Below are 16,460 nucleotides of genomic sequence, written 5' to 3'. Positions count from 1 at the left end.
AACGAAATTTATTATTTGATAAATGAGGGGCAGGACCCCATACATCAGAGTGAATCAAGTCTAAGAGATTCAAAGCCATAGACGAGGACGAAGTAAAAGGTAATTTATGGCTTTTTCCTTGTTGAAAAGACGCACAAACACTAGAACTCTTATTTGCTGGAATGAGAAAATCAAGTGTTTTAGCAACACTTTGAATGACTTTTATTGAGGGGTGACCTAATCTACTATGCCAAACATCAAAAGAGGATTTGGACACAAGAAAAACTTGTGGTTTATTTGAGGACTGCCAATTGGATCTGCGGGTGAAAAGAAGCTTGTAAAGGCCATGCTCAAGTTTCCCTTCCAGTAGTACCTTCCCCGTTGCCCGATCCTTCACAACACAAAAACGAGGATGAAATTCAAAATAAACATTGTTGTCAGCTGTAAATTGAGCCACACTTAATAAACTCTTAGTAATTTCTGGGACAAATAAGATTCTTTTTAAGTGTAAGGCTCTAGATGACAATAATAATTTAGAATCACCAATATGAGAAATTTTCAAACCTGCTCCATTGCCAACCAAAATTTGATCTGTACCATGGTAGTCTCCTTTAAGAGTCAAGTTGTTGAGATCATTTGTTAGATGGTTCGTAGCACCAGAATCCGGATACCAAGCTGGATCAGATACAACATTTGGATGAGCGACATAGGCTGCCATTTGAGTTTTTGCATTGGCTTGATAAGAGTGATCGAACCTATATTAGCAATTGAGAGTCGTGTGACCAAACTTATTACACACTTGACACTGGGATGAACCCGTGGAAGTGTTAGTCTGACCGTGTGCATTGTTGAACTTGCCACCACGTCCTCGACCCCTTCCCGAACGTCCTCCATAATGTTGATTTGGGTTCGAGTTCTTTTTGTAGCCAGCATCACTTTTAGGATTAGAGTTTGAAGATTTTGCAGTAAAGTTTACTTGCCCTTGTTCAACAATACTAAGATTCTCAAGACGTGTCTCATGGCTTAGCAACAACCCATGTAAGTCAGCAAGGGATATGGGTTCAACTCTAGAGGTAACAGAAACCACCAATGCATCATACTCGGGACCTAAACCACCAAGAATATACAAGGTAAGATCTTCATCTTTGAGGGTTTGTGCTGCAGCAGTCAAGTTATCTGCAATGGATTTCATCTTCTGTAAGTAGTCCGTCATCGACATGGATCCCTTTTTCATTGTCTGAAGTTGTAGGCGGAGTTGCATTAGTCGTGCCTTAGACTGTGATGCGAACATAGTCTCCAAGGTCTGCCAAACCTCCATGGATGTGGTACAACCAACAATTTGCCCCAAAACACTCTCTGTGAGTGTTGACAATAACCAACTTAAGAGTAATTGGTCCTATTTCCGCCATGCCAAATAAGCTGGATTCACAGTAGCTTCCGCTGAGGTTTCTTCTGTCGAGCTACTTGCAGCAAATTTTGATGGGAATTTGTGAGAGACATCTACATAACCCTCAAGGTCATGTCCTCTTAGAGTGGGTAAAACTTGAGACTTCCACAGAATATAGTTATTTCTGTCCAACTTAATAAGATTAGAATGAGTAAAATTGGAAGAGAATGGACCACTACTGGTGGATGAGTTTTGAGAGGGAAGGATTAACGTGGTGACGGAGGGGTCTACCATAGATGAAGGAAGCGAGCCGCTACACTGCTCCGATACCATGAAAGAGTTAGAGATAATTATGGTTCTCTTCACTATCACTTGTAACATACACGTACATAATATATAGATACAAAGGAGATAAACTCCTAATGGGATTAGGAGTCTGTGAAGTCTATCCAAAGCATGAATTTGAAAACTATAGGATACAATTTAAATAACCACATAGCTATCTTTTAGATATCCTAACAATGGGCATGAACACAGCGTCCATAAAAGAAAGGACGTCAGTACGAACAATATACTGAGTATGTAAGGCATGATTAATAATAACACGGTAAGAAATAAAGAAATATAAAGTAAGGAAAACAATCTGTAACTGAGTGCCTCTTAAGGCAGAATTATGCATACTAACTTACATCATAAACCCATCATCTCATGTATACATATATAAGCTACCCGACCATATAGGTACAGTGTGATCATCATTAGCCCACGTCCGGGGTAAACCTCTCATGCCACCCACTAGTGGTGTCGGCCCCTGCCATCTAGACATGGTGTATATACTTCCCGCCTTAGCGGTGTTGTCACGACCCGACCCGAGGGCATGACGGGCACCAGGTGCTAACCCACCCGGGTACCTCTTATTGTACATTCGTATTCACATCTAGGTGAACCACATAGCTTATTCATGAATGCTAAACATCAATAACGCTAAACTCATTGGGCAACAACACATTTATACCATCATTGACAATTATTCCCACATCAATATATATAAGCCGACGAGGCCATCAAAATGATATACAAAATATAAGCCGACAAGGCTTCAAGACATCTAACCATATACAACTGTCTACGAGCCTCTCAGAAGAGTAGGTAACATCATATAGGCGGGAGAGGACCCCACCGTGCCCATGTATGTACACAAAAGAATAATACCAAAAGCTGTAGCTCCGGATGAAATGGAGCTCCTCTAAGTAGTCCCTGAATAAGAAAGCTATCGATCAAGCCTGTCTCCCAGGCCACCTGCGGGCAGGACGCAGCGTCCATAAACAAAAGGACGTCAGTACGAATATTGTACTGAGTATGTAAAGCATAATCAACATCATAATAGGAGCATAAGAGACAACATAAGAAACAACCTAAGATGGGAGAATCGGGAGATAGTAAAGCCATCATCATCATTACTTACTTACTTGTCTTTCATAGGGACCTTCCATTTCTAAAGCGTGCACGTGTACATACATACATATACATTCGTGTTCATATTCATATTCGTATCCATACCATACCCGACTATGAAGGTTCGGTGTTTCGCATACCCGGCCATGACATGTTTCATACCCAACTGCAGCGGTGTGCGCGCATTAGGTATCATACCCGACTATATAAGCTCAGTGTCACATGATAATCATACATACTTAAACACGTATACATAAGGGTCCATAAGAATTATCAACATCATTACAATTATCATTTTTTGTTACGTCTATCCTTGGAGGATCAACTATCGTATAAAGGATGCAATGGAATCATGAAAGTAACGAGGATCATGAGCTTTAGTAGCTTTGGAGAAAGAATCATTTGGAGGACATTATGGAACTCATAAAAGGATATATATATATATATATATATAGCTAAGGAACCATGCCTTATTGAAAGAAGGGTTAGCCTTACATACCTCTTTGTCTTCTCAACTATCTAACGTTCACCGTTGAAGCTTGAATAATCTACATTTAGAAGGATTTATACCATGGTTAAACCTTAATGATACTATTAAATTCAAACTATAATAATTCATAGTCTAATGAAAATTGGGCAGCACTTCCCCTATTTCGTCAACTTCCACCATATCACAAAACAACTCCCAACAACCACAATAACATCCATAATACGCTCATAATATCCAATTCAAGTAATCACATTACACTAAGCCTCCAATATTCACCACCATGTTTAACTCATACTAGCGACTTCATACCCATTTTAGCACATTTTCATAGAATGCTTCTTCATCACCATTATTACCTTCCATAACATGGTTATATTCATATCATACTAAGAATCATGACTACATATATATTACTACTCATAAACATCATAAAAGCTACATTTAGGCTTCATCTTCTACTTTCTTCTTCTACCCAAGTCTATCAACCTCTCCATAGTCCAAATAACAAGAAATGATCATAAAAATTACCTTTGATTGAGTAGGAATAACTCTTGGATGAAAATACTTCACTTGAAGAAAAACCCTAGCTTCAATCCATAAAGTCTTCTTGACTCTAGCAACCCCTAAGAGCTTCCTTATACTTGATTCCCTTAGATTAATGATATGAGCCTTGGATCTCCTTTGGATTCTTGTATATGAAATACATGGAATGTTCTAGAGACTTGGAGAGAAGTGGAGAAGTGTTAAAATGAAAATGATGAAGTGAGATCACATTTATACACTTGAGAATAACTCAGCCTGTCGGGTGTTATACGGACACTCATACGGTCCGTATAACATTGTACGGTCCGTATAAGTGGCCTTGGTTCACCGTCATGGAAATAATCTTCCTGCTGGGGGTTATACGGACACCTTATACGGACCATATAAAGTTATACAGACCGTATAAGTGGTCGTATAACTCCACTTCCCTGAAATGGTTTCCGTCGTTTCGTTCGATCTCCAATCCTTATGGAACCTTCTTAACACTTGTGTAACACTTCATTACCAATCTAAGGAGAGTTAAAACTCTTATTTAAGACATCATTAAGTCAACATTAGCTCGGTACCTTACGGAATTTTCCAAAACACAATATATACTTTGCCCTCCTTAAGGAACTTTCTCCTCTTACTTCCAACATCTTTGAAATCTCAACTAGGATCGTTAAATAACCTTCCTTACTTATAGAAACATCATATTCGTCTCACCCTACATTATTCTATCTATCATATGACGACACAAAATTTTTTCGAGGTGTAATAGGTGTCTGCCCGGCCATATAGGCTCAGTGTAATCTTATCATCATATACTTATCATAAAGCAGGCATAAGAACTCCAGTAAGAGCTACAACTCTATCGCGGTGACGTAAGGTCGCAAACCCCCGATTCCATTATGGAGTAGTCATGATCATCATGTTTCACCTTAAAGGAACTAGCATTATAAGGTGAGACTAGTAACAATGAATAACATCAAGGAATCATGTAAGGATCATTAGCTTCATAATATTATCGTATCATAAGCTTTAGAATCTCTAGACATGGATTCATCATCATCTTTATCGTATTCATAACACATCTCTTATCTTTATCTTACGAGAAACTCTTAATAATCATAGACTCATAGTTTCTGGGATACAAGAGAGTCATGAAAAGATAAAGGAAGTCATCTTGTAGGAATCATGCCTTAGAAAAGAAGGGACTAGCCTTACATACCTTTATGTCTTTTTAACTCTATTGCCTACTTGCTTGCCTTTCGAGCTCGCGATTCTACCTTCAACGGAATTTGTACTAAGATTAGACAACCGGAAACATACTTAAGCTTAAGCTAAAGCAACTAAGAGTTAATGAAAATTTGGTGACATTTCCTTTGTTTCGACAACTTCTTCCATAAAATAAGACAACCCTCAAACATCAATAAGAACACCCATAATAACATAATCAATAAATTCTTCAAGTTAAACATTGTTTACTTTTTTTTTAAAATCCACCTTCAAAATAATCCATAACCATACCTATAATACAACATCATATTCACTCTCATATAATACTCCTTTAACATCATTATATTATTCACCACAAGATTGTACTCATAACATGTCAAGAACTATTATTCGAGTTAAGTCATCATTCAAGAATATCACTATTTCCATATTTGCTCTCCATATTCTCCTCCCTTCCATAATCCAAGTCTTTTAACCTCTGAATATTCCTAATAACATAAATTGAACATAACACTCACCTTTGATGATGTAGGAATGGACTTTGGATGGCAATACTTCACTTGGAGAAAACCCCACTTCAATACAAAAGGACTTCTTGATCTCTACAAACCCTAGTGAGCATCCATACACTTGATTTTTACTAGTTCTTGGTGTTTACTCCTTGATTTCCCTTGGATATATGATAATATGATGAGAGAAATATTCTAGAACCTTCAAGACTCAGAGAGAGAATGAAATCTGAAAATTAGGAGCATGACTCGTCTATTTATAGCTGAAACTGGAAAGTTCCAGAAAAGCGGGTCGACGACCCATCAACGTGTCAACGGTCCGTCGACTTGCTCCGTCGACTTACGCCTGAAAATCTCTAATTGCAGAAATATGTTGACGGTTGGGTCGACGGTCCCGTCGAGTCGCGCCTGCAGATTCCAGTTTGCTGAAACGTGTTGACGGTGCACTATCGGCAGCCCGTTGGCACTGACTAGTGTCTGCAGAATTTCCTGAATCCGCTCAGATTGCGTCGATTCGATTTGTTCAACTTCTAACCTCGTAAATCACCGGGAATACCTGCTGGTACGTTGTATTCGGGGTAAGATATTCTCTACCTTAACTTTTTCCAACAAGCTTTCTTCTCTCTCCTCAATGTCTTTGGAATCTTAATTAGAATCATTAAATATCCCTTCTTACTGGTAGGGACATCATATACACCTTAACTTACGTTAGTCTATTCACCGCACAACGGCATGAAATTTTTCGAAGTGTAACAATGACAAAGTTAGATGATACATACATTTATACTCATATGCAAGTCAAAAGGCGATACATTTCAATATAGGACTTGATCCAACTTGAACATTGATGATCTCATATTAAATGCATTTCAAACAAATATTTCTTTAACAACTTGAACATTGAACATTCTTAGATTGCAGTGTTCGTACACTCTTAACTGTCATTCCAGAGAAGACTAGCAAACTATGCCCGGGCTATGCACGGGATCCAATATGTTTAATTTGGTTACTCATTTTAGTTAGTCTTTATGATTTGTATATTTTGCAAAGGATACTGCGATTCTCCTTAGTGAGTCTCCATATTTTTTTTCTTTTTCTCTTATTTTTCCCCTTAATTTCTCAATTGTTGTTAAAAGTTATCTTATTTTGATTATGTCCCCCTCTTTTTATATTTAGTAAGTTGACAATTCAAATATCCTACATGTCAAGTTTATAATCACAAGATTCAAATGATATTTTATTATATTATACACATTTTTAATTTAGAATCACAAGATTGAAAAGTCTATCTTTATTTCTTAAATTTCGTGTCTAGTGAAACATAGACACTTAAATTGAGACAGAGGGATTATATGCCAAATGAAGGAAATGAAAGGACAGTTGAGACACTGCGAACATGTGGGGACTTAAAAAGAAAACACACAAGAGGTAGTATTAATGTTAAACTTCTGAAATGTACGCATGTTAGTCCCGGCTTAGAGTACAATTTCAGTTTCTTTTTGTACAACTTATTATTGCTGTGTTTGTCCACCTTGGGCGTTTGTTGTTAAATAAAAAAAATTATCTCATTTTGGTTATGTCCACCTCTTTTTATATTTAATAAGTTGACCATTCAAATATCCTACATAAAAAGTTTATAGTCACAAGATTCAGAGGATATTTTATTATATTAGACACATTATTAATTTAGAACCACAAGATTTGAAAGTCTATCTTTATTTCTTAAACTATGTGTCTAGTCAAATGTAGACACTTAAATTGAGACAGAGGGAGTTTATGCCAAATGAAGGAAATTAAAGGACAATTAAGACACTGCGGAGCCGTGGGGACTTAAAAAAGTAAACACACAAGAGGTAGAATCAACGTTCAACTTCTGAAATGTACACATGTTAGTCCCTACTTAGAGTACAATTTAAGTTGCTTGTTGTACAACTTATTGTTGCTGTGTTCGTCCACCTTGAGCGTTTATAAATAATAAGAAAAATATAGAATAGAAAAGTAGACATATATTTTTAGTAATGTGACCAAGTAATATGAGACGAAGAGAGTACTTCATTTATTAATTTTTAAAGAATGTGAAAAGTCAAGTATAGCAATGTGGCCAAATAATATGGGACGAAGGGAGTACTTCATTTATTAATTCTTAAAGAATGTGAAAAGTATTATATTAGGTGTGAAGTTGAGAAATTTGAACTGGTGCAAACTGGGGCATTCTGTCCAGTCGCACCTAGAGCAACTGTGTACATATTTCCTACTTTGGTAAATAAAATCTTTAATTACCAAAAACAAAATATGGGACGGAGGGAGTACTTCTGTCACACCCTAATATTGATAGGGCATGATGGGCACCCGACCCCATACTCAGAGCCGAGCGAACCCCTTTAACTCTCGTTATGTTCATAACCTCACTGGACTCTTAAGTTACGAAGTGAAATGCATAATGAAAACTTGTCAAAATTATTGTTTCGTTGTTCTCCAATCAAGTAAAATTTGTAATCATATGGAATTTGTAACATAAAGCATAATGGTACGTCGGCTTGCAGAGCCGCTTACAAAACTGACATCTTATACACGTGACTCTGTCTACAAAATCTCTAACATCAATCAAGATACCATAATCATGAATACTCCGACTCGGCAACACTCCAGAAGGAAATGGAGCTCGCCAATCCAGCTGGGTCATCTTCTAGCAATGTTCTCTACTCATCTGTATACCTGCGTGGCATGAAACGCAGCCCCCGAAGAAAGGGGGTCAGTACGGAATGTGTACTGAGCATGTAAGGCATGAAATACAGTAAAGGGGATCATAACTGAAATGAAGATTTTACCAGAAACAAGTATGATCGTTAAAAACATCAGTACCTTTGCCTTTTGAAATGAACATCATGCATATCATCATCATATATCATATATACATATAACGTGTCCCAGCCCTCTAGTGAGGGACTCGGTGGATAAAGTCATGCATGTCATCATCATATATCATATACATATAACGTGTCCCGGTCCTCTAGTGAGGGACTCGGTGAATAGAGTCATCATATGCCATCCTGGCCGCCATCCCGATGTCATCATATCATCATGTCATCATATCATCATATACATATACATATACATATACATATAACGTGTCCCGGCCCTCTAGTGAGGGACTCGGTGAACAATGCAGTGGAGTGCGCACGAGAACATGTCCTGGCCCGGGACTCAGTGAAAGACATATTGAGGCATGCACGAGCAGAGTAGTGAGAAACTATATGCATATAAATCAATTTTCAAGACTCGATAGGTAAGTACACTAATCGACACTTGAAGGATCATAAACACGTTTCGAGTCAATTCGAGTTAACATAAGAAAGTTATGGACATTATTCATTACAGAAACCTCTACGAACGTTTCAAAGCAATCCGAGACCGCCTATGAAAGTTAGGGACATTAATCCTTATAGAACCCTTTTAGGAATAGGGACTCTTTATGCTTTGCTCGTTATTCAATCATACAATAAGCTCGACTATACCAAGTATGCTCGTGTCAAGAAGTGAATAAGAATCGTAAACAAGCTCAGAATTAAAGAATAGAGTTACCCCAAGGTGCGTGTCATACCTTACTTAGGTCTAGGACATGCCAAAAGAATAGACTAGTTTGACGTAATCTCGTTAAATTCTTGATTTATCGGACTATAATGCTTGGGAGATGTTTTGAGAGACTTCTAGGACTTTTTGGAATGTTAATATGCTGGAAAAAAAAACGAGTTGATGGGGTATTTATAGCCCCCCTAGGTCCGTTCCACCGACTTACCCATGTGGGGCCCGCGGAGCCATTTTGGCAGCTTAGAGTCCTGATCTTAAAATGGCCATAACTTTTGATCCTGATATGCTGTGAGGGTCCACGACCTATGGTTGGAAAGATAATTCAATTATCTAAAACTTTCATTCTTTGTATTTTTCCAAATTCCAAACTTATAATATCGTTTTGTCCCCTCGAAGTCGGATCATCCGAAAGTGTTTCCTTAAATCGTCCTTTTAGAGGGCTTATGCCCATTTTTGGCTTATGGGTCCTTCTTACGACTTGCTCAACTTTCCATATACTACTTGTGTGTCTCTTCATATGTCCTTTATAACACTCCGACGTGTGGGTCCCACTTAGCTTGCCGCGACGAGAGCTTTTCATCAAGTGCCATATGAACCAATTCACCCCATAGGGTCTCCAAATGTCATATATATATATATATATATATATATATATATATATATATATATATATATATATTCTTATACTCAGATAATATAATCTTCATCCTTAATCCTTGTATAACTTTGCTCTCCCTTGAGCCCATACTAAGTCGTCGACAGTCTTGGTAACGCAAAATTTTTCGGGGTGTAACAACTTCACTTATTAATTCTTAAAGAACGTGAAAAGTCAAAAGTGAACAAGTAAAAGTGCACGGAGGAAATAAACATGTATCGGAGAATTAAAATTGAAGCACATACATGTATACATGAGAAGAGAATAAATATTCAGCAAGAACGTGAAAAGTCAAAAGTAAACAAGTAAAAGTGCACGGAGGAAATAAATGTGTCGGAGAATTAAAATTAAAGTGTATACGTGTATACATGAAATGAGAATAAATATTCAGTACTATGACATATGTCCACGTTGGATTTTGTCAATTCCTTAAGAAAGTGTTAGGAAAGATCGACGGGATTATGTATTATCTCTATAATAAATCTGTTTCAAAATTGTCCCACTTAAATTTGGGTTATAATGAGCTCAACGTGTTTTTTAGCCTATAACTAAATTAGTTTATTTAGATTAAAAATGGATTAAAATCAACTGAATCATGATCTTTGAAATAAGAAAGTTGGCACTTGTGTTTCGCCTTTCTAGAGTTCCTCACTTTGAGTGCTCAAGTAGAGGCTAATCTTACTACATAAATAGATTTTTGTGACAATATATACATACACACACACTCCCTGTTGAGATAGGGACTCCCGCGCAGCGGTAAGAAAAAGTCACTCAGTGAATCGGTGGATCACACACTTGGAGACAGGGACAGGGGTATGCCTGCCTCTTTAGAAAGTATACAAGTGTTAGAAGAGTGAAGTCTGGGGACAACGGTAAACGTGAGGAATGGCACCTCCGCCCTACTAAAGAAGTTCGCAAGCAAGGGACATGCCGAACACGTACCTTTCTAACTAAGTCCAAGGCGAGGACCCTTTAATTAACAATGCGCTCCGTCATCAGCAAGCGGTGGCCTTCCTTACAGTCAAGTGGTTGAACGCCCCTTTAATTTCCCTAAATATCTTGGGAAGCTAAGAGGACAAGTTTGAAACTCATTCGGTAATCTTCTCCTCAAGGCAGGCATTTACCCAAAGCAATGAGGGAGAGGAGTGGCTCCTTACGCTGGGACCCCTTGGCTCTAGTTATTTGTCGGCAGAGGGTGCATAGGATGACCGGGATTAGCGGATTCCTTTTTTTTTTTTTTTATGCTTTTCTTTAGTTTTGGCTTTCCTGCAGCTCTTTTCCCCATCTCTTTTCTTCATTATAAGGCTTTACAAGCCGCAGACATATAGCCAGGGAGTGCCATCCATTGAAAAAAAAAAATCTTTTTAGAGCTATGACTTAGTTTAATTCTACTAGAAAAGTTGTGAGTGACCGACATTGAATAGGAATAAGGCAATATCCCCTTGTTGCCTAGGAGCTCTTGGGGGCATTACCCCCATCATATATATATAACTTGTATTCTACAAATAGTATATATTGCGATTTAATAAAATTATAAGATTATAATGTAAATCTCCCATCGGGAAGATCGTGGTGCTAGTAGATCTTGTTTCTTCCGCTTCGTTATTGGATTGAAGATTACTTCAAGTTGAAGGAAGATCTAGAAAGACTTGTTCTTGGCTTATAAGGTAATATTCTTCTTCTTCATGTGTATGAGCTTTTTTAAGCTTTGGATATGTTTTATTGTTAAGAACTCACGGGACGGCGGTCAAAAGTCCTAAATGAATAGTTGGTTGTTGTTGTATTTATTTTTGGGGCTGTTCTTGCTATGTTGAGGTGCTGGAGATGTGTATAGTTGTTTATATGTATTATGTATGTTTTTATGAGTTTCAAAAGGGAGAGGGGTGATGTTCAGCCTAAAATGTATATATTTATTCATTCTGCCTCACATTTTAGTATTTTTAATTATTTTTTAGTACTATTATATAACTTTGTGCTTAATATTATATTTTACTGTGTAGGAATAAAGGGGTGAGAAGATTAAAGGAATTTGGAACGAAGTTGAATAAAAAGAGAGAAAATAAAAGAATAGAGAAAATGAAGGGAGACAACATGAAAATATAATGACGGAGGAATTAAAGTATAAAAATAAAGAAGAAGAAAAAGACAACAAATGCAAAAGGAGACAATTGAAATTGAGAATGAAGAAAGAGATGGACTAACGCATCACTGAATGTGTTGAAGCGGTAGACAGTGCAGAGGGTCTAAATAATTTTCGGATTCTAAATGTTTCCCAATTCTTTCTGGACTCAGTTATTTTGTTTGAATTTTTTCCTACACGTATAAATACTCCATAAGACAGTGTTTTACACAATTTTGGATAACTTGTGATCCGGAGTTCAGAACTTTTGACCTTGAGAGAGCTTGGAGCCGCCGTGAAGGCCGTAGTTACAGGGTTTTATCTTCTCTTCTCTGTAATACTCATTTTTACGTTTTTATTCGGATGATTTGTTATTTTTCCTCCATGTCTATGTGGAGCTAAATTCTTTAGTTCTAGGGTTTTGGCTCAAACATGAAAGTTGACGTTTGATTATCGTTTACATCTATTAATTTTCCATCTTTGGGGTTATTTATTTATTCTTGGTCTTAATTGTTTGATTATCTGACCAATAGTTAAACACTATCTGTGGCGTGTGAATTGAACTTGTGAAAGGGAATTTGTATGCGTAATAAGAATAAATAGAGCTTGTTCAAATAATCATTTCGCTATTGAGGATAGGAATATACCCTTTAGCCTTACTTAATTGAATACGGAGCTATAAATGCGTTCTTGTTATTTGCTAATGACCATAGGAATATAGGCGTTAGAATAACATCTACAAGCTTGTGAGCAACTCGGAAGATACTCATAAAGCAATAATTAACTCATCAACTAGTAACCCGAGAAATAAAATAGATGTACAACTGAATTGTTAGTGGTCATAGCCCTAGATTTATCTCTTCTCCGATAAAAATTGCTCTTTCTTTGTTGAAGTTCATTATTTGCTTTAACTTTGGATTTTATTTCTTGTTTAGATAATTAGCATTAGCATAATTTAGTAAATAGTTAATCATAAGTCCCTGCGGGTACGATATCTGGACTTTATTCCTATATTACTTATACGACCACGTATACTTGTGTGTGTGTTTGGGAGCAACAAGGGGCACGGAAAAACGCCGTTTAGATAATCGTATAACGAGCTTGCCGCTCGATTTGTTGTTGTTGTGGCTTCCCATAGCTTGACACTAGTATTACTATCGTTTTGTTGTCGATTGACGTGTAGAGAAGGTCGAGGTTAGCGTCGGTGGTAGAATCGATAATAAAGGTATGTAATGGCTATTCATTCTATTTCTGATTGGCATGAATCTGCTTCTAGTGTTATTTCCAGAACGAAAGGTTTAAAAGAAGAGTTTGTCGTAAAACACTCTATTTATGATATTCCCTTCCTTCATATGTCGTGATATTTTGATTGACGAAAGTTCTATATCATATAAAGTCCTTGTCCCATTCAAAAAGGAAATGTGTTAAAGTAACATCAATAATGTCCTTTTGAAGAGTAACGACCTATAACTATGAACGTCCCACATCTCAAAAAGAAGAGTTAAGCCTAGTGTTATATATTGTATCTACAGCTTGTTGTTAAGCCTTAGTGTTCTTCATTGTGTTTATTGCTTGTATTACACACGAGACCTCTTTTTTTTTTGGCTTGGTACATGGTTTAATATACGCCCACGATGGCTCTTTTACACATGAGACCCTTTGTATGGCTCGGTACATCATTTTACACACGAGACCCCTTTTGTGGCTCGGTACGTTGGTTGTGTGCCCACAGATGCCTTTGGTTGTATTGTATTGTAATTGTTAAGCTTCAGTGCTCTTTATTGTGTTTATTACACAGTTACATTTGATGTTCCATATCAGTTCAGTTTCATCTTAAAGTTATTCATTTGCCTTACATACTCGGAATAATTCTTCGTACTGACATCCCTTTTGCCGGGGCGTTGTATTTCATGTTGTAGGTTCAAATAGACAGTCGGACAAGCCTCCTCATTAGGCAGTTGCTTGTGTCAGCTTTTGATCAGTAAGCTTCATGTCTTCCGGAGTTGCCAAGTCGTAGAGGTTTTGTGGGAGTTGATACGTAGACTTGATGAGTAGGTCGGGGCCCTGTCTCGACCATATTGCAGATGACATACTCTTAAAGGCTTGTAGACAGATGTTATGTATATAGTATATGTTATGGCCTTGCCGTCCTTGATGTTGATGTGCGATATCCGTGGTGGCCTTGTCGGCCTTTATTTATGTATAAACCTTTTGAGTTGTTCTTAGTTGATGTTGGCATACCTTTCATGTCTCCAGATTTTCATGTGCTACAGCCTTGTCGGCCTAGATGCCCCAGGTTATCATGTGACTCGGCCTAGTTAGTCTAGGTGTTTCTGTATGTGTTTAGGTTGTACGTGTTACAGGTTGGTACGCTCGGTGAAGTAAGGTACCGAGTGCCGGTCTCGCCTCCCCAGGTTTGGAGCTTGACAGTGTGCACCTAATCTTCAATGAAGTTAGCGCAAATGATGAGGATTGGGTCTCATTACGGGACCATTCAATTTTAGTTATATTTGTCGTAAATATTTCAAATGATCAATTTTTGGTTGATGTCTAGCCATCATTTAAAAGGTAATGAGGAATAGTTACTTTTTAAGGCGGAAATTATAATTGGATAAAAAATTTCCTAGCTAAACGAAACAACTCTAGCATATGGTGTTGGATATCGAAACTCTGATAAGTAGAATTCCAATACAATGTGCTAAAGTTCGAAAATTTATTGGAGTTTCAAAGTCCATGAACTATTCATAGTGTTCAAACTATTATCTGTTCAAACTTTTACAATCTAAGTTTGAAAATTTGTTGTCTTGCCGGAGTTACAAACTCCATAAACGATTCATAAAATTCATACCTTTACCAATTCAAACTCCATGAATAATTAATGATGTTCAAACTTCCACAATCTAAGTGTGAATTGTTGGAATTTCGACTCCATATCATGGAGTTCAAATAGGTTCAAACTCCGAGAATGATTCACGGAGTTCAAACTAACAAATGTTCAAAACTCTAATAAAGTTTCTTGAAGATTTTCTATAATTTAACTAAAAGTCTAAAAGTATTCTTGTCAAAATTTTATTTTGTATCAAAAAGTGATGCGCTGAGTTGTTTTGCGAGACTGACTAAAAACTTAATAAGTGATCTGAAAATGGCTATTGTCTAACGAGAAATTTGCATAAAGGCACTTAATGGCAAAAAAAATTGTCTCATTTCTTGTTATTGGGACTCTGTATCCCAAACTGGTACTTTAACTAAAAAAAGTTGGTAAAATGTAGAGGAGTGCATTTGGTGGCTACGTTGTTCTGAAATTGTTATGCATCTTCTATTTATCTGTCTATCCCAAGCTGGTACTTTCGTTTTCATTATTCTCATCTTTTATCTATCTGTCTCTCTCTCTCCTTTGTTACTGAAATAGAAACTGTGGAGGAGTGCATTTGGTGGCTACATTGTTGTGAAATAGTTATGCATTCTTGTCTTCTTCTTTTTTATTGAAATTAAAGATCGTCGAAGGTTGATTTGGATTTTTTTGATTTGTGAATTATTTTGATTGGGTGATATCAAACTTTGTTGGAAACATCTAAGAAGCTTGGATATCAATTTGGTCATATTTAGAGATGATTTGAGTTAGATTTAAGATGATTTTCAGATTGTAAAATCGATGTAGATAAAACTCCATTCATGTATCCCGCATTGTATATATGTGCATATCACCATAAATATATCAATATTATCATGCCATTTCGCTTATCACCGTATATACTGTATGTCAATGTATATCCGCAAAATTCTCTGTATGATATACACGTCGGAGTGATAGATTCCATGTTTGAATTTTGACTCAAATCCAGGTCACATAACCTCCCATCTTCCTTGAATTTTGTATTAGCTTCGTTTAGGTGCTTGCAACGAATCTTAATCACACTCATTCAAAAACCCATTAAAGCATCAAACCTTAATTTAGTTATGATTTCAGGATTGGTATTTTGGTGAGAGTTTGCCATTGATTGACTGAGAATCTTTTATTCCCCGATAGTGAAACTCAGTAATTTTAAGGTGATAGGCAATGGAGGATCAAAAAATCAGTCCAATTGGTAGTGGATGAATAATCATTTAGTCAAAAAAGGACAGTCTGGTGCACAAAGCATCCCGCATTAGCAGGTCCGAGAAAGAACCGCATCCCGAGGGATGTGATGTATCATAATGAATAATCTGGATGAAAGTATTGCTAAAAGTCAGAATCTGGCTATTTGCTGCCATTTTTTGGGCTATAATTGCTAAGCCTAATGTTTAACTAAAACGGACAATTTGCAGGATCATCCCTTCGCTGGGGTGGTCTTTAATTTTTGTCCCTCAAATTGGAGGTCTTTAACTTTTACCCTTAAGGCCCAAGCAGAATTTACATGGGTTGTTTTGCAAATTCTGCCTTAAGCATGGCCAGATTTTTAAAATTCTGCCTTGCGATTTTTTTATTTTTTTTTTGTTTATATATTGAGCTGGAGTTCGAACCCACAACCTCGAAATAT

General features: G+C 37.0%; 1 non-coding gene across 1 annotated transcript; it reads right to left on the bottom strand.

The window, feature by feature from the left end:
- Positions 1-993: 993 nt before the first annotated feature.
- LOC132620681 (small nucleolar RNA Z247) lies at positions 994-1,132 on the bottom strand. The gene has a single exon (XR_009575119.1). It is a non-coding gene; the product is annotated as a small nucleolar RNA Z247 (small nucleolar RNA).
- Positions 1,133-16,460: the final 15,328 nt, after the last annotated feature.

Source organism: Lycium barbarum, chromosome 11 (genome assembly GCF_019175385.1).
Source record: "Lycium barbarum isolate Lr01 chromosome 11, ASM1917538v2, whole genome shotgun sequence".
NCBI classification, from domain to species: Eukaryota; Viridiplantae; Streptophyta; class Magnoliopsida; order Solanales; family Solanaceae; genus Lycium; species Lycium barbarum.
Note: the sequence above shows the minus strand (reverse complement) of the source record. Positions and strands in the feature narration are given on the sequence as shown.